A 24701-nucleotide genomic window follows, 5' to 3' on the forward strand; every position below is an offset into this window, starting at 1 on the left:
CTGCAAGGTCCGCCTCCCAGGCTCAAGCGATTCTCTTCAGCCTCTGGAGTAGCCGGGACTACAGGTGTGCAGCCATCATGCCCAGCTAATTTGTGTGTTTTCCGTAGAGATGGGATTTCACCAGGTTGCCCAGGCTGGTTCCCTGGGTCTCGAGTTCCGAGGCTCAAGCAATCCACCCGCCTCGGCCTCCCAAAGCCCTGGGATTACAGGCGTGAGCCATCACGCCTGGCCCTTTTTTTTTTCTTTCCTTTTTAAGCGATTAATGTGCTTCAGAGTCTTGTAGGCATTTAAAAAAAAAAAAAAAAAAGAACAAGCAAATTCTTTAAGGGAAAGAAACCATTAACATGTTTTACACACCTCAAAACTCAAAACAGAAATACTAAGAATAAAATGTATTTTATTCACAGAGGCATTCTTAAAGTTCTGTAAAAGTGACACCATGGACACCACCACATCACAGACGAGTGTGGCAGGACTGCTCAGATTCAGAACACATTCTAAACAGTCCTCCTGCCACTTTCCTCAGTGGGAACACTTTATTCTGTCTTTTATTCAAATTAAGTATCTTGCAAGGGAGTTGAAGAAAACTGCAGAGCAGATTTTAAAACTTCAATGCTTTTCTCAATTTTCGTCACATTCTGATGCATTTTTACCTACTACACGGCCAATAAGTTTCAAGCTTTTTGCATCGATAAAGACAATGCTCCTTGTAGCAATAGGCTTTTTCTTTTCTATACAAAGATCTATAACTTAAGCTAGTAAACTGGGCATTTCACAAAGATTTTGCACAATTCCTAGCACAGATTTTAGCAAAATAAAACCATTATCTTTCTGCAATTAAATAACCAAACATAGGAAACTGCACAGTTAAAATAACCATTCCATTATTTTATATAAACACAAATGATAAAGGAGAGTATGCTTTGGAAAACAGTGTTTCCATAAGCTAATGATGAAGCAGAAGACAGTTCCTCAGCCTCATATGACATTTGACAACCGAAGTACTCTGGCCCAAGCCCAGCCCGGTTAAATGGAGGGGAAGTAAACATGTGACCGACCGTGGTGGGGCACTGTGATAGCCACAGTCTAGGAAAGAACAGCTGACATGTTTCTTCTTCATGGGAAAACTGAAACATACTCGAGACACCTTAATTCTTTAAAACACAGTCTGCCCCAGTACTAACCTTAAGCTCCCATTGATAAAGATTGCGATAACCAGAGGTGTTTATCCAGGCCCTCGAAAATCACGGACATGGTACATACACAACATTTTCAAACACTCAATGCTGCCAGTATGTTAAATGCGCTGTGATACCGGAGGTCTTGTGCAGGACCAGAAGCATCGCAGCCTGGTTACCTTCCTGGTGTTCAATGCTTTGTATGTGCAAAGTCTGCTGTTACAATTTACTGGGCTTAATGTCATTCAGTTTGTCACAGAAGAGAGCTATGACATTTACTTAATTCCACACACAGATTCTCAAGTTCATCTTCCACCAATGACTGCCCTGTCCACAAGACAGCGGAGGGAAGACCCAGGAAAGGCCTGGGAGATGCCAGGTGCTCACAAACTGGTATCAGTCTGCTGGTTCTGGCTTAAAGGAAAACAGACATAGAAGAAACTAAAAGGACTCACTACATCTAATATCACAATGTTCTCAACTTTACCTTAGCCAAAAATAAAAGCGGAATAGCAAAACTACTCCAGGGCATGATTCCAGGGCTAATCTGAAACATGAAATATTTAGAAGACAAAGCTTATTGTGAGTGCAATTAATATACACATAAAACACTGGTTTCGCAAAACCCAGTCTTTGCGATTGCTTTTATAAAAAGTAAAATTCTCATGAGGATCACATACACTAACTGATTTTCAAATGAAGGGACTGGTAAACTTCAGGGCATATGATTTCTGCCACACACGAGGGGAGCAGTGAGAGAGAAGAGCTAGGATCAAGTGTGCTGAAGCTGTCCTAGGACTGAAATTCAGTTTCTGCCAAAACAAAAACACAGGAGGCTGTCAACTTCGATAGCAAGCTCTGCTTGAGAGCGTCAAGATGTTAAAATTGCAAAGGGGCTTCTCCCTGCTATAGGCACGCGTGATCCTTGCAAAAACATAGCTCAGCATCATCAAAAATCAGGAAAGAACACAAGCTTTCCAGACAGGAAATCCAAGAGCAGAAGGGAGCAGAGTCCAAGCTTGCTCGGCAGAACTGTTCCCGGACAACAGCACAGAGGACGTCACAGGGAGGGCAGGGCAAGCAACAGCAGCTTCCGTGATGCCGCAAGCAGGGCCTGAGCCAGGAGAGCAGTCTCCTCCAACCTGACAAGGAGGCGCGAGGAGCCACAGAGAAGTCAATTCAGGGTCTTTTTCAGAAAGGGGCAACAATGAGAAAATCTGGTCTTACCCAACCACCCCCCACCCACGGTAACAGCTAAACTCGCGCCTGTGTCTGTCACCTTCCCCACCCCCTCTTGCAGATGCTCTTCCTGCACCCGGGTGCCTGTCTCCGTGCTGCTCCTGAGGCCACACCTGTTGCCATCCAGTAGTGACCACGAATTCACCTTTGTCCGGGCGAAGCAAACGCAGAGTTCACACACTCTTGTACAGGTTTGCTGGCCGAGAATCTAACCGAGCTGTCCAATTCCAGATGTGCTGGTACCAAGGAGAACGCTCGATGTCCGGCATTTATAAACGGTATCAGTGGGTTCTCCTGGGACTCCCAGGCAGCCGAACGAGGGAGGGAGCTGTTGCCCTGTTGCCCCGAGCCAAAGCAGCGCTGCGAGGCAAACACCACAGGCCACATCACACTCGAGCACCGACTCTTGACAGTTGCTCGTTTGTGTGTTCAGAGTTCAGGGTACAGGCGACAGACAGGCCTGATCTCAGCCATGGGACAGCAGTGATTGCCCACAAGTCCCGTATCTAAGCCCCGACTTGCCCATCGGCCTTCCTTCAGGAACAATGCCCACCTCACAGTGCTGCCATGAACGCTAAGTCAGCACGTATATACACAACCAGATTCATTGCAATTGTGCTTTCTACCCCAAGTTAATACAACCAGGTGCTATCATCGAGACTGAATAACCAATATTAGAACAGAAGGTCAGGCCAGCGATGGTGGCTCAGACCTGTAATCCCAGCACTTTGGGAAGCTGAGGTGGGTGGATCACTTGAGGTCAGGAGTTGCAGACCAGCTTGGCCAACATGGCAAAACCCCATCTCTACTAAAAATAATTTATCCAGACATGGTGGCACACACCCTGTAACCCCAGCTACTAGGGAGGCTGAGGCATAAGAATCGCTTGAACCTGTGACGTAGAGGTTGCAGTGAATGGAGATTGTACTCCTGGGCTCTACCCTTCCAGTCTGGGTGACAGAGCAAGATTCTAATAAAACAATAAAAGGTCAAGATGAGAACTGATTGCCAAGGTCCACAGTCCATATACTTAAAACATAAAATTCATTAGCTAGTACTTGATCAAGTTGCTGCTTTCTTCATTACAATCTTGTATATCCTTCTAACACGGCTCAAAATGTTTACATTTGAACACACCTCGAGTATAACAAAAAATAAAGTGCCTGTATTTCACAAACGAGCAATTTCCAGTAAGGCTGCATCCTGCTCTAGTTAATCCTTTGACAATGTAAAACTGAGCCATCCTGACATAGCACTGACACATGGTGCAAGAAGAATGACCTCCAATTAAATCGCTAGATTTGGAGAACACGTAAATATAGTTTATCACTAATTCACTAACCATTAGCAAGATTTTAAAGGAAGAAAAATTATCAGGACTGTAACTAGGAATAAAGGCAAAAATAAACATGAAGAAATTAGTCACGTTTAAATCAATACCCTTTCTGTGAGGCCGTAACAAAGTATACACAGCAGGGGCACAAACTGTCATGCTGAACTGTCACCAAGCTCTCTATGAAGGTAGTAAGAGCGTCCCAAGTCGCAGAGCCTCGTCTTCCTATTTAAACCCTAAACAGCCAACACCACTCAGCATGCAGTGAGAGCTCTGAAAGCTCAGAGGAATGCATGATGGGATGAAGGGCCCTAGCCCTGCCATCACCCTGCTGCTTATTAAAAATATAAAACAGAGCCCTGCCTTCAAGGTGCCCAGATCTAACTAGTACAAGGTTTTGCTTTTAACAAGTTAACTACGAATGATGAAGACTCTCAACAGCTGTGCGAAATGTAAGGCAACCTCATAAGAGGAACTTGGCTGAGACTAAACCCAGAGATGGTTTTTTAACCACAGAAGAGGAAAGAACTGAAGAACCTTACAGAAAGTTGACAGCAATTTCTATTTCTCTATGGTACAACCTGGAATTTACCTTTGAGACAGACTGCCCTTCTGTTCTGAAAAATCAGATTATTGCAATCCTCCATCAGGACTGAAATTCCCAAAGGCATGGAAAACCAAGTACTAATTTTAACCCCCCCCCCCCAAAAAAAAACTACCTATGATCTTAGATGTGAGATTTAGTATTCTCAAATTCCAAATTTGGAAATATTTTGCACAAAGTCCTTCTTTTCCCTGTTTACTTGAAAGCTCTCTATTCTTTTGTCCTAAACACCTTCCTTCTCATCCTTCCAAACAATATCTGAAGATGAACTTACATATCGTTTTCAATGTTACAAAGAAGATACTACATTTGTCATGGACTGTTTATATTCACAACTCTAGGAGGGATTTTGCTACATCGTGAGGAATAACACGAGGCAGTTAATACGCCACCAATAAAGAACAGTAGAAAGTGGACACATTTCCTGATGAGTGCCGATTTCTCATTGAGCTGCTGACAAAGTTATAATACAGAAAGCTAGACAGCTGCTGTGTTAGTTCTACCTCACTTAAGTGACCGAGTCATTGTTGTTTCGGTTCCCTCTCTCGTCTGGGGATGAGACACACCTCACAGAGCTGTTTATGATTTCAGGAACACACACATCAATGAAGTGACTGTTCCTAGATCGTTGCAAAGGGTAGAGTAACCTGCCAAATTTCAACTAGGTTGTAACAAACAACTGTTTTCATCCTACACTCTCCGGTGCCAGCGAGATGGTGCGTTCTTGGATCCCTGCGGGAGCCCTATTCCTGGTGCCATAGAGCGCACACACACATTTACATCCACATAACGTACGTATATGGCACACTGTAACACGTGTACCTGCATAGAGCGTACACACATCCGAATACGTGGAGTGTACATAAGTGCACTACGTGCGTACAGAGTGCACACACATCCAGATCCATGTAGGGTACATGCATAGAGTGTACACACATCCAAATATATATAGTGTACAAACAAGTTCACTACGTGTGTACAAGCATAGAGCATACACACATCCATATAGCAAATGTACATAGGTATGCTAACATGTATGTACATGCAGAGCATGTACACACGTCTATATGCATACAGTGTACACAGGTATACTATAACCTGTATGTACATGTATATGGCATACACATGCACATCCGTATGTACACAGGTATGCTATTTGCTATATGTATACACATGCATATAACATACATTCTTATCCAATGTACGTAGGTGCACTACAGCATGCATACACATGTGCAGTGTACACATATGCACATGTATACAATGTACATCAGTACACTAACGTATAAAACGTATACACATATGCAATAGTGTACGTACGTATGCAGCATGTATACGTATTATTGTGTACATATCCAGAAGTTTATTCAGTGTGCATAGTGTACATGCATGCTTGTGTGCACATATGTATATATACATCTGCAGAAATAATGTGCACATACCCACATGGTGCACGTACACAGGTATGTATATGGCATTAAATACATGCATGTATGTACACATGTAGAACAGATAGGTGTCCAACTAGTGTGCATATAATCATCCCCGTAGATACACACATATACACATGTACATGCATGCCTACAGCATGCACGTGTGTACGACACAAATGTAGTGTACATACCTATACACTGTAAATACATGCAGTGGAAATACACGTAGTATGTGTACACCACATACACACATGTACATTTATACAGTACACATACACCGAGACCCAGAACGGGTCATGAGTATTAACACGGCGCAAACGCTTCCAGTTCTACCTAAGTGAATTTTTTTCAAACTATAATAGAACTCATATAAAAAGGGTTTTTAAGGAAATCAATACAGCTAGTGACAAAAACAGTGGGAAGGGCACAACCACTTTCTCTCAGAGTTCTGGGCCTGACCGTGGAAGTTCAGAGGTTTCCTAATGCAGTACACATCAGAACTGACTCACAATGAAGCACTCCTTAAAAATTAAAAATGTGTCCTCATGTTTTGGCCTTTGAGACAAAGCCTCTTAGTTAATCGAGTTCTGACTGAATTTGACTCACAGTACTCTGGCAGATTCTTCATTTTCTGGTGAGACAGACGAATGTCCCAGGGTGAGGGCAATGCCAGCCGTTTCAGGGTCAGCTTTTCGAGGAGCGATGTCTGGCAGAACACAATCCAACACCATAGTAGGATCCCCCACCCAGCCACTTAGACGCTTTCTGGTACTTACTCTGTCTGCTTGTTTCCCTTTCTTGAATTCAGCTGGGGGGAGAAAAAAAACCAAAAAAATCAAAACCAAAAACAGCCCATGTGTTTGTGTGTCTGAAAAGTTAATACATCCACATCCAACTTTCTAAATGATACACGGCAGGTGTCGATGGTCACCAACCAGTGGCCACTGTTGACAAAATACAAAGTCATCTGCAAACATGAACGAGTTTCTAGGAATACAAAAGTCAAGGGAATTTACTTCACATATTAAAGGTGTCAAGGGTGCTCATCAAAAATATATTTAGAGGTTTTCCTTTCAAGTTATTTTTGAAGATTTTTAAGTTGCAATACTTAAAAGCCTCTGGGAAAAGAAAGGATACAGGTATCTGGAAGATTTATACTAAATGATTTTCATGTCTTTTTGATAAAGTTAAATAAGGTCAGCCTTGAAGTAATGGCTTCCACTACTCTGAGGCTGTGGATGGAATCCACACCACCACCAGACAATTGAATAAACAGCAAGGCTGCACACACAGGACACAGGCAGTGAGCCAGCCTGACTAGTTGTCAGCTTCTGGGTCAGTTCTACCCAGTTCTGGCCAGGCCCCACTGGAGATGAAAACCTGCCCTTTAGAAGCCTTCAAACCCCACCTTTCAAAATCTAATCCTCTTCAACTGAGGCCCAAGTCCAAAAATCTACTGACATCTTAGCCCGCGGTAGGCCAGCTGTCCCCCAGCCTTTTTGGCACCAGGGATGGGTTTCATGGAAGACAATTTTTCTGGGGGGTGGTTTTGAATTGCAACTGTTGCACCTCAGGTCAGGCAGCGGATCCTCATAAGCAGCACCTCCGAGATCTCTCACAAGCAGTTTACGATAGGGTCCCAGCGCCTAGCAGAACACACAGCTAATGATAGGGTCACAACACCTAGGAGAACATGCGGCTTATGATAGGGCTCCAGCACCTAGGAGAACAGGCGACTTAGGAGAGGGTCCCAGCACCTAGGAGAACAGGCATTAAATGAGTTGGCAAAGCCAAAAATCCACCGGATCTACCACTCCAAAGCAAACATACACCACTGCCCAATATTGATGTGAGCCAAAAACAGGGAAGTCCTGAGGGCCCACACTGACCACAGCCAGACACCACTTCTGCAAGAAGCAAGCACGCACCTAGAGATCACCAGTGATGACCCAGGAGAGCAGCTTTGAGCAGAGACAAAGGTGAAGGAGAGGCACATGGGCCAGGGTGCTGGGTGTGCCCGTCTTTGTGACCTCACTGAGATTGCTGACCTCTGGCCCTTGGTGTCCCTTCCTGTGGAGGTAGCAGCCCCCAAATCCCTGCCTCCCTTCAGCACTGACTGAGGCGGCCCTGAAGTCTCCCCAGGGCTGAGACTGCTTCTAAATCCTGTTAACTGCACACCCACATGAAAAACAAAAAACAAAATATCAAGTATGCAGACAGGAAAATAAAAATACGTGAATCCTCCCTTATTCAACAGGCATTTAAAAAGTAACAGGAAAATTGTGATAGTCTTTAAACAACCACCAGCTATCACGTCCTCTTGAAATGTTTTAGCTAATCAGGAACATCTTTACCAAGCACTTGTGTGTTCAGGAAATCAGTTGACAGGTCCCAAATAACCTCGGAGCCTGCGACCTGACCCCCACTCACGCACATCACCTCTCCAGAGGAACGTGTCCTGGACACCTTTCAAATGGTGAGGAACAGGAACAAGGGTAGCTTTCCCTCAACACCACAAAACAAGCTCGACCCCGAGGAGCCCGGAGAACAGCGACGTTTGTTTAGATGCTTTCCCACTGTCCTTGTCAGAGCAAACATTCCCATCCCACACCGCCCAGTGTTTAACTCTCCCTGGGATACTAGCAGCCGTCAACCCTCAACAAGCTGGAAACAGAGGCCAAGCTGATAGGAGGCCTCTCTCCATTCCTTACTGAATTCGCTCAGGACACGGATGTTCCCAAACACATATGGCCCTGAGTATTCCACACCTGGGGAACATTCAAACAGCAGACTCTGCAAAGACGTTCCCCTAAAGAGAAACTCAGTTTCTAACTTCCCTTAGGGAAAAACAGGAGACCCAGAACTTTCCAGAAAATCAAGTGTGAGAGGAAGCCACTCACCTCTGGCACTTCCTAAACCTGCCTTCCCGCGGGTGCTCAGGGATGTCCCCGCGACAGCCCCGTCCACCCAGGACGGCAGCAGGTCTCAGGCAGCCAGCACCTGGGCAGCTGGCCAAGCAACCCCAGGGTGAAAACGCCATCCCAGGCACCACTTCCCGGAGCCCCTCAGCAAGAAAAACAGAGGTGGGACAGAACCGAGGGCTGACTCGAGGCTGGGGAGCCACAGACCCGCACAGCTCAATCATCGGACATGCTCTTCTGTGGACAGAGCCCAGGGAGAGGCCAGCAGAGAGACCCTCGTGCCGGCTCCACGGGCCAGCGTCCTCCAGGGCTGCAAGTTTGTGATCACAGCTTCAGAATTTGGTTCCAGAATCTTCCGGAATCAAAGACGCACCAAACTGTGAAGCTGCCAGGACAGCAGGGCCCAGGAGCAGGCTCAGGGGAGGACCACTTAGAAACCCCACACACAGCATACACGTGTGCATGCTTACTCCACACATGCCACCGCTTCACCCAATAGTATACACGCAAACGCATGTATGTACTCCATACACACCCTCAAATACACTCACCAAATATGATGCGTGTACACACTCCACACACACCCTCAAATACATACGACACACATGAACATGCTCACTCCACCCACACCTGCTAAATACACTCAACCACACATGCACAAACGTGACACACGTGCACACTCATTCCGGACGTCACACCCCTCACCAAGTACACAGGTGCACACACCTCCAAGTTCAGAACCTGTAGACTCCACAAGCTTTGGTTTCCCCCACTGTTTCTCTCATCACATGAGATCCACACACAGGTGTCATTTACTGACATCTAACACCCGGGGAGGCCCTTAGACAGAACTGCAGTCACAAGTCGGCTTCATTCAGGCATTCATCACCAGCCTCCTGAAGCCACCTCCTGTCCCCAGGGGGAGCGGGGGCCGAGACCGGAGACGTCTCTGGGCTTACAGATCCCCAGGCTGGCAACCCAGCGAAATGAGGAGGGCTGGGCCACGGCCCTGGAGGGAGACGGGTACTGGCTCAAGTATGCGGAACATGAGTCCTCATTTCCAGACAGTGTCACCTACGACAGCGTCAGGTGAAAGCCAGTGGTTTGGCATTCCTGGGATAGACAGTTCTGGAAATACAAGGGAAGCTTTTTACTCCTCCCCTCTGAACACATGAGGTCCATGGTCCCCTCACATCTAACACTGGGAATCCGAATCGGTGACTCCTTGTCCACCTGAGGACCACCCAAGAGGATCCACACACCTGCTACAACAGCAGCACCGCACCTGGTCTGCAGGGGAGCAAAGCAAATCCCACCTTTATGACTAAAACTGGATTACCCTGACACTGGCAGCCTGCAGTGTGTGTATCGTCAAGCCCCCACGTCTGTGCCACCTGCAAGAGGAACACAAGCCCTTAGTCCCAGGTTCTCAGGACGGCCTGTGAGGTAGATGCTGGCACCTTCCCATCTCCCAGGGGAGAGGAGAGAAGGCCACGGTCAGGGCTTGCATATCAGGAGGGTCGGGATTCAAACCCCATCTGCCTCACAAAGCAGCCCTTACCATTCAAGTGACTTCTATCATCAGCCTTAAAATGTACCACAGTTACCAGCAATTCTGAGTGCTGTTCCTTGGGACATCATAAGCAAACATTTTGTTAGAAAGGTTTTGCCAAATCTGCTTTCAAAATCCTATGGTATGAAATGACTAATGAAAATTTGAGCTATGAAATAAAGCACATAGTTAAATGAATCCCAAAATGACTATCGCGAAGGAAGTTTTAACTTGAAGTGAAAAATATCCTCCAAATGACATCAGCCAGAATTATCTTCAATCATTACTGATCCCATATGCTTCAGGAATTATACAGCATCATCTCAGATATGAACTTAAAACCATTAGCTGAATGCACATTTCAGCACAACCAAAGTTCTGCTATAATAAGCAGCACAGGCGTCTCTGGAGAGGATTTTAATTGGGACTACAAACGATGTGCACGATCGTGGTAAGAGGTTTCATGCTGGCTGTTCTCCAAGGTGCGACACAGAGAAACACCACTAACCTCAAAGACACCTGCTGCTTTGTAATGAGATGAGAGACGATGTGGACGGACTACTGTAAATATTCGAAAAGGAGAAACAATGCAAGGAAAGAATCGTATCAGTTACCCTTTACATTCTTAGAAAAAAACGATTTTTCTTTTGGGATGATTTTAAAAGAAAATGACATTTCTGGATTTTTTTTAACTTTTCTTTCTGAGACAGGGTCTTGGCTCTGTCGCCAAGATTGGAGTACAGTGGAGCAATAGCAGCTCACTGTAGCCTTAAGTGATCTTCCCACCTCAGCCTCCAGAGTACCAGGGACCGCAGGCACGCACCACCACACTCAGCTAACTTCTGTTATACAGATGGGGTCTTGCTATGATGTCCAGGCTGGTCTTCAACCCCTTGGCCTCAAGTGATCCTCCTGTCTTGACCTCACAAAGATTTAGCCTAAGCGACCATGTCTTATTGGAAAACAGACATTAGAGCAAATGTATTTCTGTAAGATTTTCTACCTCTTTTCACTGGAGAAAAAGGTAACTTGCCTCCAAGGGTCGGAGACAAAGACGTTACTGCAGACAAGAGCGCTGTGCATCCCGGGAACCGCTACACCACGAGGCACGGCCGTGCACACTGGACGCAGCAGTAACAAACGAGGCTAGCACAGGCCGATGCTGGCCCTCTCCAGAAGCAGGCCTATCCTTCCTCCTCTCCTCAGCCCCCTCTCCCTTCAGGCCTCAGTGGCTGCTGACAGCGGAGAGGCCACAACTAGAGGAGGCTCTCAACTCCACCAGGGACAGGAGTCCCGGACGCTGGGGACTCAACTGCTGTCCTCCGCATCCACCTCCTTCTGGTCCAGCCTTCTCAGGAGCCAGGCGTGGCCACTTTGACCCTCTTTTCCCTTCTGTGGCTCCTACAAAAAACCAGTCAGAGAGCCCAGGCTGCCTCGCACTCCAGGGATACCTGGCACAGGCCCCCTCCATGTCCTTATCCAAGCTCCTGGGGCCAGAAGGGTCTTGCAATATTTCACTTTCCAGTTGACCATCCCCAGCCTGAAATCCAAAGTGCTCTAAAGAGCATTTCCTTCGAGTGTCACGAGGAAGCTCAGAATGTTTCAGGTTTTGGAGCATTTTGGAGTAGGGACTCTCAGCCTTAATTTGAACCTCTTCAAGGAAGCCACACACTGAAGCCCCCGATGTCCACCCTACAGAATCCCAGCACACCATCTGAAGTCCTCAACAACAGATTTTCTTTCTTCAAAAATAACCACAAGTCACAAACTCACACGCAATCACAGAAGGGGGTTGTGGACACCCACACAGATGATGAAATTTAACTGTCACATTTTTACCTAGGTAATTTAAAGTCATTCCTCAAAACACACCTGTTTTACTGAGTTGCATTTTAAGGTGAACACACACAAATCATTTCAGGGAAACAAACGTCACTTTGGGCTGCGTGTGGTTTCTTGACTCCCGTGAATAACTCAGCGTTCACCCTCACTTCTGGATAAGGGAGATGATGCAAAGAAAACTGTTAAAACAAAGACATGAAAACAAGTTTAAGAAGGGTTTGAAAGGTTCCTCCTGTCCTCCTGGAGGGGAGACGAGGATGCCTGGAAAGCTCACGGGGGACAGGAGCACAGCCTCCTCGGTGTGTCATGGACGCTGCCTCACCAAGGGGAGAGGATGATGCCTGGAAGGCTCACAGGGGTGGGAGCACAGCCTCCTCAGTGCTTTCTACACTCAGCAGCTTCAGAAATTCCTGCAGAAGCAGAACACATCATGAGAACTGAGACTGGAACACCCCAAAGAAAGGGATGAGGGGTCAAAAAAAGCATTCGATCATTACCAAGGAGCGCGGGCATGAAGCCGCTTCAAAGACCGTGTGAGAAGTCACTCATAGGCGTTTCAGAAAATAAGGGTAGTGCGAGATTGCTCGATCAGCTCAAACAGGCTGCCGTCCCTCAGGCCATGAAGTCCCTGAGATGAGCCTGTCACTGAGCAGAAGTCACTCGCATCTCTGCCAGAGAAAGTACTACAAGCTGACACATAACCTCATGAAACCTAGGCTTCAGCCGGTCAACAGTGAGTCTGACATGGTACATCCCTCCAGATAGTTAAAGACCCCAGGGGTTCATCGGACAACCTCGAAGGGCTGTGTCTGTCCAGCTCCTTTTCCAAGTTCTGGATGATTTTTCCTAATGCACTATAAGCAGCATGTTCCAATAGAGATGTAATTAACTGGATGGGTGTCCTCTTAATTTTGAAATTAGAAACACACTTGGCCAGGCACGGTGGCTCATGCCTGTGATCTCAGTACTTTGGGTGGCTGAGACAGCTGGACTGCTTAAGTCCAGGAGTTCAAGTCCAGCCTGGGCAACATTGCAAAACTCCATCTCTACAAAAAATACAAAACTAAGTCAGGCATGGGGACACATGGAACATGTGCCTGTGGGTCCTGGCTACTCAGGAGACTGAGGCAGGAAGATCACTTGAGCCTGGGAGGTTGAGGCTGTAGTAAGCTGTGCTCACACCACTGCCTGGGCAACAAAAAGGTTTTTTTGCCTGTCTCAAAAAAACCAAAGAGAAAAAGAATTATATACCTGACTAGGCCAAAATAAAAGAGGCCTTCGCTGCCTACATAAAGGGCTTTCAGAATTCACTTCCATCCTTAGGAAAGGGGGCCAACACCAGGCTGTGTCCCTTAAGATGCCCTGTCTCATATGGGAAAAAAAATCAAGAGAAATCAAATAAAGGCCATAAAATACATCAGTTTCAACACTAAAATTTGATAGTATGCTTTAAATTGAAGATGAGTTAAGTCACATTTCCAAACCTCTGAAAGCACGGTTACTGGGAGGGAATGGTTTGCAACACACAAACGCAGCTCTGTAAAAGTGCCCAGGCTGGATGAAGGCTCAAACGTCAGTGCAAGGAGAAAGTCTGAACAAACTCTCTCCTGCCCTGCTGCTGTCCTCTTCCAAAACACACTGTTTATCTGTCAGTTTAGAACAAGGCCTAGGGAGGTGGGAGGCAGGCCTGGGAGGGTCACCTAGCATCCAAGCTCCTCATCCACACAACTGCACGAGGCTGAGCTGAGCAGTACACACAAACACAACTAATTCTCCCCAAAAAGAAGACGGAAGGCAGCACACTGCCATGCCAGGCACCCTGCAGATGAGAAGATTGAGGGGAGCCAGAGGTACCTTTAATCTTGCTTGCATGGTGGAGGGAGAGGAATAATGCCACTCACTTGAGTGTTGCACAATTCTTTCTAGCACTGAGTGGCAGAAAACAAAAATGATAGATGCTTCCTCAGATAAATGTTTCTGAAGAACTGAACATAAATTACGTTCAGGAAATAGCATTATGAATGCCTCAAGTGCTTCTGTTTTCAATAATCCCAGAGTAATTCTATAAACCCGGGAATCAGTCTCACCCAACTCCAGGATCACAGCCCAGGTGACGTGGGCACACATATCCTGAAGCTCCAATACTCAACTAAAGTGGGGCGAGTGAAAATGATCCTGGGTATAATTTACACGGACACAGGAAGGTGGCTGAGCCCCAAACCCCTAAACCAGGAAGACCAGTGTCCTTCAGGGGCCTCACCTCTGTCCTTTCGCAGCCTCTGGGAACCACCACTCTGCTCTCTACTGACACAAACGCCCCTCCCAAGGTACAACACCAGGAAGATCATCATTCAAAACTGAGGAACGTGGCAGAACAAAGCTGTCAGGAGATTTTAATCACCAACACCACTTGTTACATGACCCAAAGATGATTAAAATCCCAGGCCCTTCAAGACTGAATGCTATCTATACTTAAATGCATTTCATCACCATATTGGGGGGTTATTCCTTTGTTTTGCTGCAAATATATCCAACTGCTGTAAAAGGAAAAGGCAATTTGTTAACGAAGCTTCTTGGAGTGTCTCAACAGGCCTCGAGGTAGGATAAAAGGCAGGACTTCCTGGCAGAAACGCTCAGCTCTGAGGTCAGGTGGAGTTCTTGAGCACCAACCAAGGCAAAATAAGGTCGAAGACCACACCACACTTTCCTCAATCACATCTTCATTCCACCTTTCCTTCTATTTCTCACGACTTCACTGGGAGAAATTGTGCTAAAAGAAAATGGAAACACAGACATACATAGGAGACCCTACAGATGCTGAGAATGGGTGCAGCCATCACAGTCCGAATGTCCTTTCAGGGCCATCTGACCTGGCTGGGATCCAAGTATCCGAGGGCAGGATTGTATGTCAGACCCGTGAAGCCAAGATTACAGCCACTGAACGGCAGTTTTCCATCCCACGGAAACCGGCCTTGGTAGGGGCTTCCTCGGGGACCACCGACCTCAAGCCACCACCCGTCAACTACTTCAACTAACCTACATCATGGCAGAGGCCTCCCTAGGCAGACCAGCCCTGCCCAAGTCCTGCTTCATGGCAAACCCTCCAGACAAACGTCCTTGGCCTCTTCCGGGAGGCTGTGCTCGGAAGGTGCCCTCATTTACTTCTGTGGCTCTGAGACATTTAACTAGAGCCCAACACATTTCTTCCTGTTCACATAGTATTGAGTTAAAAGATTTTTATGAGTAAACTTTCACTGGGAAAAATACCATTTCAGGAGCCCCAGTGACCACAATGAAAATGTTTTTACCTTTCCTTACGTGACATCGGCAACGCCAGGTCCAGGAAACGTTCTGGATCTCAGATAATGGCAAATCCACTCATAGTAAGTCTTGGTCTTGTTTCACAAGCTATCAAATGCTGCCCAGAAGCAGGAAAAACCCCACAACGTGGCAGGGAGGGGCGACCAGCGTGAGTTCTAAGGCCAGACCACCCGGGTCTGCTGACAGCGTGGTGAGGGGCAAACAGTGCAGGGTCTAAGGCCAGACCGCCCGAGTCCCGCTGACAGTGTGGCTTCAGGAGTTTCCTAAACCCTCTGCTCTCCAAGTTTCATGTCAGAAAAATGCAGTGATAACCGTGTCCACCTCGTTTAAATATGTGTATATATACACACACATATATATATACTCCAAACCTACAGCCCTATAAAGGTCATTAATCCTAGTTATCCTCAAGGCATTGAGCGATCAATAATGAGCCATCCCCCTGGCTGCTGACCTGCCTCAGCCCAACCCTCCGGAAACCCCGCATCCGCACCAGCCACACAGGATGAGGCCAGGGAAGGAGCAGGACTGTGTCTTGGGAACTTAAACTCTGGAAGCTGAGTTAAATCAGTGCCGCTCAAATCTTGTCACCAACTATCTTGTTAAATTGGGAGATTCCATCTCTGGGGATCTTGAAGGAACCTGAGGTTCTACATTGAGTGAGATGAGCACTCGTGCTGCAATGAGACGGCAGGGAAAGCAACCGAATCTGGGGTCGCAGCTGCCTGAGGCTTGGGTCCCACCGGGAAAGTGGCACCAGGGCCCTCAGGACTGTGGCGGAGTTCCCAGGAGGCAAGTCCCGGTGCAGAGACTCATGGACCCAAAGATTGCTCCAGGGCCAGGAGGGGCTGCTGCGCTGACAGCCACGAGGCAGGCAGCCTTCGAGCTCCTCCAGCTGCCATCCTGCAGGCAGGGAGGACAGAGCCCAGACCACCCTGGGGCTCCCCCCAGCCTGCCAGGCTGGTACTCTTACTCCAGCCACTGACAAGAGTCCCCATGTTGCAAGCTAGGTTGAAACAGTGCCTCAGGCCTCGGGGCACATGCACCCCCCTGCAGGGCTGGGATGGCTATTCCCACACATCCCCAACTCACAGCAAAACTTAAAAATGAAAGTTGGAAGATACAGCCAGGAAACCAATGCTCAAGAAGCAACTCCAGGGTGACTCTTCCTAGAGCTATTGCTATTGAACATCTTTAAAAACATTTCCAGGGTGACTTCCTAGAGCAATTGCTGTTGAAAATCTTTAAAATTCTTCATTTCAAAATTAGCTTTTATTACACTGTCTTCCCTATTCTACCAAGACTCTAGAAAACAAAACCATTACAATTTCCAATTCTATCTTATAGCAAGTTAGAAATACACGTTTCCTCAAAGGATTCTACATGTTTCCTTGGCAATATCCTTTCCACGCCCCATACTACTGCCCACAACAGAGAAGGCTTTTCCAACTCAACCCAACCCAACCCAACCCAACCCAACCCAACCCAAGGGCCCTGAGACAGGCCCCTAACGAATTGTCTACAAACTCTTGAAACAGGCTTGCCCTGACAAATCATCTGCAAACTCCATCTTCCATTAAAAACAGTACTGAAAATGAACATATTACCACTTTTTAAAAATTACTGTAAAGTGGACAGTGTTCAGTTCTGTGAATTTCGGCACAATATTCCCATAATCATCATCACACAAGCAGAACAGTCCAACAGCCCCAAACCCACTCACGGGGCCTCATAAGCATACCCTCCCATTCTCAGCAACCACCCTTTCCGTGTCCTCCCATGACTCGGGTCTATCTTTTGCGAGCGTTGTGGCAAAACACTCGCAAAATCACAATTTCCTGGGCATCGTGCTTGGAGGTGCACCCAGGGTGTCCTGTGATCAACAGCCAGGCCTCGGGGCTGCTGGGTATTTATTATTCCACATATGGCTGTGGCACATTGTAACCTGTTTTGGACAACCATAGACAGCGCTATTAACATCTGGGCACAGTTTTTCTTAAGCATCAGATTCTGTTTCTCTAGGGTAAATACCCAGGATTGGGGTCACTGGGACCCACGTTTGTGTGAGTTCAGTTTTGTAAGAAACCGCCAAGCTGTCTGCACCATGCTGAACCCCAGCATCGCACAGGAGTCCCGACTGCCGGTCCTCACCAGCACCTGGGGCTGTTGGAAGACCTTAGTCAGGCGGCTCCAGCAGGGGTGTGAACAAATTCACTGCGGCTTCGGTGCACATCTCGGTGCAACCAGTCATGCTGAAGATCATTTCAGATGCTTTCGGGCCATGCTGAACCCCAGCATCGCACAGGAGTCCCGACTGCCGGTCCTCACCAGCACCTGGGGCTGTCGGAAGACCTTAGTCAGGCGGCTCCAGCAGGGGTGTGAACAAATTCACTGCGGCTTCGGTGCACATCTCGGTGCAACCAGTCATGCTGAAGGTCATTTCAGATGCTTTCGGGCCATCCTCCCGTCCTTCTCAGCGAAGCATCTGTTCAGGTCTCTTCCGCTTTTAAGTCAGGTGGTTTGTTCTCTGTCATGAGCCGTGGGAGTCCTGTGCATTCTGGATACGAGTCCTTTGCCGGCTGCATGGTTCGTAGACATCTTCTCCCCATCTATCGAAAATGTGTCTCTTCAATTCCCTAGGGGTGTCTTTTATATTAGAAGTTTAATTTTGATGAGTCTTACCTACTTGTTTTCTTCCTTGATTATGGATCATGGTATGGCTAAGAGCTCTCACCCTAGGTCTCCACAATTTCCCTTTCTTTTGTAGTTTGGTATTTTACATTCAGGCCTATGGTCCACCTTAATTTTCATACAGGAATTTCTCCCTGTTTTCACTCTTTTGCATACAGCTGTCCCATAATTCCAGCACCATTTGTTGAAAAGACTCAAATTCCACTGAACTGCTTTTGTGTCTTTGGATCTGTTCTGGACTCCACTCTGTCAGCTGACCCGTGTGTCCATCCTGAGCATAATTTATGACTTTAGTGGCTGTCTCTGTGAAAAAAAGTAACTCTGTCTGGAAGCAAAAACTACATTAGAAGTGCTCTAAATAAGATTCTTCCTGTTGTCAGGAGAGCAAAGCCACTGCCCTAAGCAGAGGTGAGGCCTCAACAGCTCCCAGGCACAACCTTAACACACAATGGGGAAGGGAATTCATTTCAAGGGCCACAACGTGAGACCAGCATAGCCATGAAAACTGCAATAATTTCACAACAGAATGAAATTCATAAAGAATTGCTGAGAAGCGTGTGATAAGTTACATAAATCACTGTTCCTTAAATTCTGACGGTTGACTAGAACAGAAATAGCTTCACGGTACAGTTCAAACAGAAAAAGCTAGGTAGGGGTGGTTTCCACACCACACAGGGCCTGCAGGAAAGGGACACTCTTCCTCTAAATGGGAGATCCCGGGAGTGATGTGATAAACCATGGTGAGAGGCAAGGAATTGTGCAAGCCGGACTCGCGGCCTTGGCCCCACCACGGAGCCTGTGTCCATGAACGACGAGGCTCAAATGTCAGGCTGGGGCAACCGAGGCAGTTATCAGGGGACAAGAAAACGAGCGCACGGTGGAGGCAAAGGTCTGATATCACGCGGCAACTTCGAGTCCAGTGGGACAAACTGACTCAAAATACAGGTTTCAAACATCACCACAGAGAGCTATTCCTCGGCTCTGGAAAGGCTAAGTGACTAATGCCCACACTGAGCATCTGCTCCCAGAGACGACCCTGGTGACCTAAGGGCCAGCTGCTCCGAACCCGCCCCGAACCTCAGTGAGGAACTTTGTTGGTATCTTACAGCACATTGACATGTTCCCTTAAAATCTGGTATTTCATCAACAATGCAGGCGCCAGCTTTGACTCATACACATTTCGATTAAACAAGATAATTTACACCCTGACCGTGCCAGGTAAGAGGTTTACTACAATCTTTAAACAGAGCCAGAGGCTACAGTCTGCTCCTACACAACACCATGTCTCTACAAGTTCGACGAGTTTTTACTTTCCATGTCTTCACTTGCCTAGTGCTAGAAAGCAGATTAAAAACAGAAGGAACCCAGAAACACTATTGAATGAGACTCAAATATCTTGCAGTCATCATCGAGATGAGATGTTTATTAAACAGAAATGTTCTCCCCTGTAGAAAGCAGCACATATCAACACGCACCGATAACTGTCGCCAGCATTCCAGATCATCTTCCCTTCCATGGCCACAGTGCAGGGCAATGGACCACGCACACCTGCAGACCCACGGAAAGCGGGGTGACACGGCTGATTCTTGTAGCGAGCAGGCCAGGGTGCACTCAAAGAGCATCTCTTTCCAGAGGTCTGCCATGGAAAGTTACACATTTATTCCACGAGTTAATGGCACTGCACCGAACATTTCTGTAAGAGTCTCTAAGCAAGTATTTCCTTCTGCCTACAATGGCCCGACACAAACTGAAAAAGCTCTTGGAACTGCCAAAGACTTCAGTATCCCCTTAACTATTGTCATGCACATCCATGTGAAGAGACCACCAAACAGGCTTTGTGAGCGCAACATGGCTGTTCATTTCACCAGGGTGCAGGCGGGCTGAGTCCAAAGAGTCAGCGAAAGGAGCTAAGTGTGGGGCCGTTTTATAGGATTTGGTTAGGTAAAGGAATATTAGTCAAAGGGGGCTTGTTCTCTGGCGGGCAGGAGTGGGGGTCACAAGGTGCTCAGTGGGGGAGCTTTTTGAGCCAGGATGATCCTGGAAAAGGAATTTCACACACACAAAAAATCATCGCTTAAGGCAAGGACTGGCCATTTTGACTTATTTCTGGTAGAATGTTATCAGTTAAGTCCAGGCAGGGCATTTGCACTTTTGTGATTCTTCAGTTACTTCAGGCCATCTGGGCGTATATACGTGCAAGTCACAGGGGACGCGATGGCTTGGCTTGGGCTCAGACGCCTGACAACTATAGTCTTTACTTTTAAGGTGTGGGGTAAGATCATATAATCCCCAACTAGGCTCCTGATGCTGTGTGTGGCATCCAGCAACAGCACGTTCCATTCCTGGATTACATTTGACTCAAGAGTCCACAGTGAGAACGATTTCTGGTGAATGAAACACCAGGCAGGAGGGTGATTCCGCTGGGCAGCTCTTCACACACAGCCCAGGAGCTGAGGGGAGAGGAACAGGCCCACGCGCGTCCACCGTGCTCACGCCCCCTTCGACTACCCCCCACTCCTAGAGGCCCGGACCCAAGGGAAATCTGACCTGAAAATGGGCAAACCCTCACTTTGGCAGAGAGACAGGGACTCGGGGCCACAACTTGACCTCAGAGCAACACAAGTGCAGACACAGCACCCCAGGACACCCTCCCCACCCAAATTCAAGGAGGAAAACCAACGCCCCGCCCCCTTGCGGAAACCCCCGGCTGCTGGAGCAGACGCCTGCCGGCGTGTGCAGCCTCTCCCGTCCCACGTTCCTGGCTCAACACCTGTGCCTCAGCCCTGGCACTGCTCGCCACACCCACAGGTGTGCCAGGAGGGGCAGGTCCTAAGGTCTCCACTGCACCAAAGTCTGCAAGGCAAAGGGGCCCCTCCCTCCAGCAGGAGTCCAGAAGCACACACTGCACCAGCGTCAAGGCGTGAGAATTCTCCCCTCGGTCTCCGAGTCTCCAGTCTGTTGCCCGCCACGGTTTTCTGCCAACGGCGAGGCCCAAGCTGGGCGGCACATTTGGTTCTCACCATTTCCCTTGTCAAATCAATACTGCAAACATATCCAATTCATCCTGTCACTAAAAATGAAATAATCCGCCATCTCCATCACAGATGATGCAATCAGGTTTTCATTACCGGGTTTTTGTTTTGTTTAGTTTTTTGGTTTTTTTCTATTTTGAGATGGAGTTTCTGCTCTGTCGCCCAGGGTGGAGTGCAGTGGTGCGATCTTGGCTCCCTGCAACCTCTGCCTCCCGGGTACAAGTGATTCTCCTGCCTCAGCCTCCCAAGTAGCTGGGATTACAGGTGCCTGCCACCATGCCCGGCTAATTTTCATCTTTTCAGTACAGACGGGGTTTCACCATGTTCACCAGTCTGGTCTCGAACTCCTAACCTCAGGGGATCCACCTGCCTCCTTCTCTCAAAGTGCTGGAATTACAGGCATAAGCCACCACTCCCGACCATTACTGGTGTAATTTCTAAGCCACTCTCTCACACCCACTCCCTTTTTTTTTTTTTTTTTTTTAAGAACCAGCTTTATGCCTATATTTTTTCCAAGAGAACCAGTTACCCCATTTCAAGTACAAATAAGACACGGTGTTTAAAAACCAAAAATGCCCATTTGCACAGAAGTCTCCAAATACCCAGTCGATTTAAGCCTTGAGAATAAGATCAAGCTGTTGGCTGAATACAACTTCCCTTTCCATCTGTCTGCCTGTGAGTTAGACACAAGGATGAAGCCACGAGCTAGGGACATAAAGGCAGGAACCAAGGTAGCGGAGACTCCAAATAAAAGCTGGAAGACCAACACAAATGCACCACACCCTGTACACCCTCCTCTCCTTCCTTTTCAGAATTTCCAGAGGATGAAACAGGGACCTTCTCAGACGTCCCACGATGCAGGCGGCCAGAGGGGAAGGCGGCGGCAGCCTGAATGAGGCGACCGGGAAATCACTTTCCACAAACAGAAATTCTCCATGTGCTTTACATCCTCTGTCTCTGAAGAACTATGCCAGGCTAACAGTCGCTAGAAAACCGCATTCAAGTGTCATTTCCCATTTCAAGCAAAGAAAACAGTGGTGGGGCATGAGGGAAAAACATAGCCATGTGTTCTGGGCTATTAAATAAGGTTTTTTCTGTTATAAACGTATAATTTTACATTCTCAGATTTCTGTATAATTGATATGCTTCCTAATTAGCAGACATAGTAATAAAAAGTGAATTCCAAGTGTAAGATCGGAGGAACCGTTCACATGGCTTCAGGTTCTGCTACTGTGTTTCAACTTAAGAAAATGGTTCTGTGTGTTGGTAACAAGGCCTGAGAGTCTGTGTGAGAGTCTGTGTGGCTGTAATCAGGGTTCGTGTTGGCTCCCTAGCAGAGGATGTTACACTGTTACATTATCTTCTACAAAAAATCCTGAAAAAATGAAGGCTGAATAGACATACACACCCACCCAAAATAATCCAAATGTCCACCGATATGAAAAACAGATGAATTACGGCTTCCATCGTGGAATATTCTTCAGCAGTGAAAACAAACTATAGCCACAGGTGCCAACTAGGATAAAGACAACCTTTTAAACACGCTTAAAGTGAACTGACTAGGCAGAATTCCTTGATTACAGGCATCTGCTCCAAAAGGGTACTGTTATTAATCCTGTGATGTAGAATGATAGTTAGCAACCCTGTTTCGGGGCACATCTAGAAAAAAGCAAAATAATGACTACACAATTTTAAATTCTTTGTAAATTATAACTATTACTATGAAAATTCTAAAAATGTGAAAATCTTCCCAACTGTTATTGGACACGCTTCAAAATAAATACCCTGGCATTGCTTGCCACACCCACAGTTGTGCCAAAATAAATGAAAATATAGCCCAAGGTAGTAGAACTGAAACCTGAAGATGTACGAGCCGTCCCTGTCTCGCTATCTATACATCGGGTAGAAATTTAAGAGCAGGTAGTGACACTGCAATGCAAGGCTCAAACCAACTGGGTATTTGGAAACTTCTATGCAAAGTGGCATTTTCGGTTTTTAAACACGGTGTTATTTGTACTTCAAACAGGTAACTGTTTGGTTCCCTTGGAAAAAATATAGCCATAAACCTGGTTTTTTTAAAAAAATACGGGAGTGGGTATGAGAGAGAGTAGCTTAGAAATTTTAAAAGTATCAGCAGGGAGCAGTGGCTCATGCCTGTCATCCCAGCACTTTGAGAGGTAGGCCCAAGGGGCCTTTGAGGACACCGGTCTCCTCTGCTGCCTGCCTGCTGGACTGACCCCCCAGGACATTCACTGGGTTTCCACCCCTGTCTCATTCAACATCCCAAGGGTGGTCTTCATCCTCGTCTGGGGCTCAGCTCTGCCCCAATTTCCTAAATCTCTGCCTTCAGAGCCTGAAAACACCCACGCCCAGGGTCACCCTAAGTCCACGTTTACCCCAGAGAGTCCCAATTTTATGTTTTCCAGGCATCGCCTTAGTGATAATTTATCCTGTAAATTCCAACTTGCCTTCACACCTCACCCCTGCTGTCTCCCAGCAGAACCCACTCAGATGCACATGCCCCAGACCCACACCCAGGTCTGTACATGCTGCCCTGCTCTACCCATGTGGGGACCACCTCTCTTTCTTGAGGAATCAGCTGGCGATCATCTCCTTGTGGAGGGCTGCCCTGACTTCCAACTCTCTCCAGCAAAGGCAGAAGCCATCCTCGGTACTTCCCCAAAACTCAGGCCAAGTATGAAGATGGCGCAGATGCTAGCTGTGCCTGGGATGCCATGGGCAGGGTCCCCAGATGCTCTGCACATGGCCCGGGGCACCCCCTGAACACAGCAAGTGCTGAAGAAACAAAACTGACGTGCACTGACCTCTGATAGGGCCTCCTTCACCATCCACATCTGTCTCCCCTCTGGACAGTAAAATCCACAGGACACAGAGGGCTTGTCTCACTCATCTTCAAACTCCCAGGGTCACCCTGGTAGGTAAAGGGGACTCAAATGTCTTCTGAAGGAAGCGACTGGTTAGCTGCCAAGTTAAAGGGCCTCTGAAATTCAGAGCTCTGCATAGCAGTCCAGCACACTTTATTATGAATGACTCCAACCACAGCAGAAGTGGCCGTGGAACCAGTGCTAACCAATTCAGGGTTTGTTCACTGTTTCTCAGTTCATTATCACAACGCATTCTCACAGAGCAGCTGCGCACAGATCCTCAGACATCTACACAGAGTGGGACGATGGCGCCAAGTCACGTCAACGTCCTGTTGCAGACTGGGAGACAGCAGTCAGACACGGACCCAGGTAGAGCACAGACCTCGCGTTAAATCGGCTCCGTGTAAACAGCACTCCCTGCCAGGCCCTTTCCTATCTGCACAGCTTCTACAAATTCAACTCTCGCACCTGACACCTAAGAATACTGCACACCCCCATGTGAATCCCCCACTCACCTCCCAAAATGACCCGGCATGGCCGAGTACAAAAACTTTCAACATAAGGGAACTGGAGGGCATGTGGGGCTTTCTCGAGTCCCTGCTGCCTCCTGATGGGAGGGCCCAATGCTTCACACTCCTAGTGAAGGGCGGGTCTCTTCGGCCCCCAGGCT

The sequence above is a fragment of the Macaca nemestrina genome, unplaced genomic scaffold (genome assembly GCF_043159975.1).
Source record: "Macaca nemestrina isolate mMacNem1 unplaced genomic scaffold, mMacNem.hap1 Scaffold_61, whole genome shotgun sequence".
In the NCBI taxonomy this organism is placed as follows: Eukaryota; Metazoa; Chordata; class Mammalia; order Primates; family Cercopithecidae; genus Macaca; species Macaca nemestrina.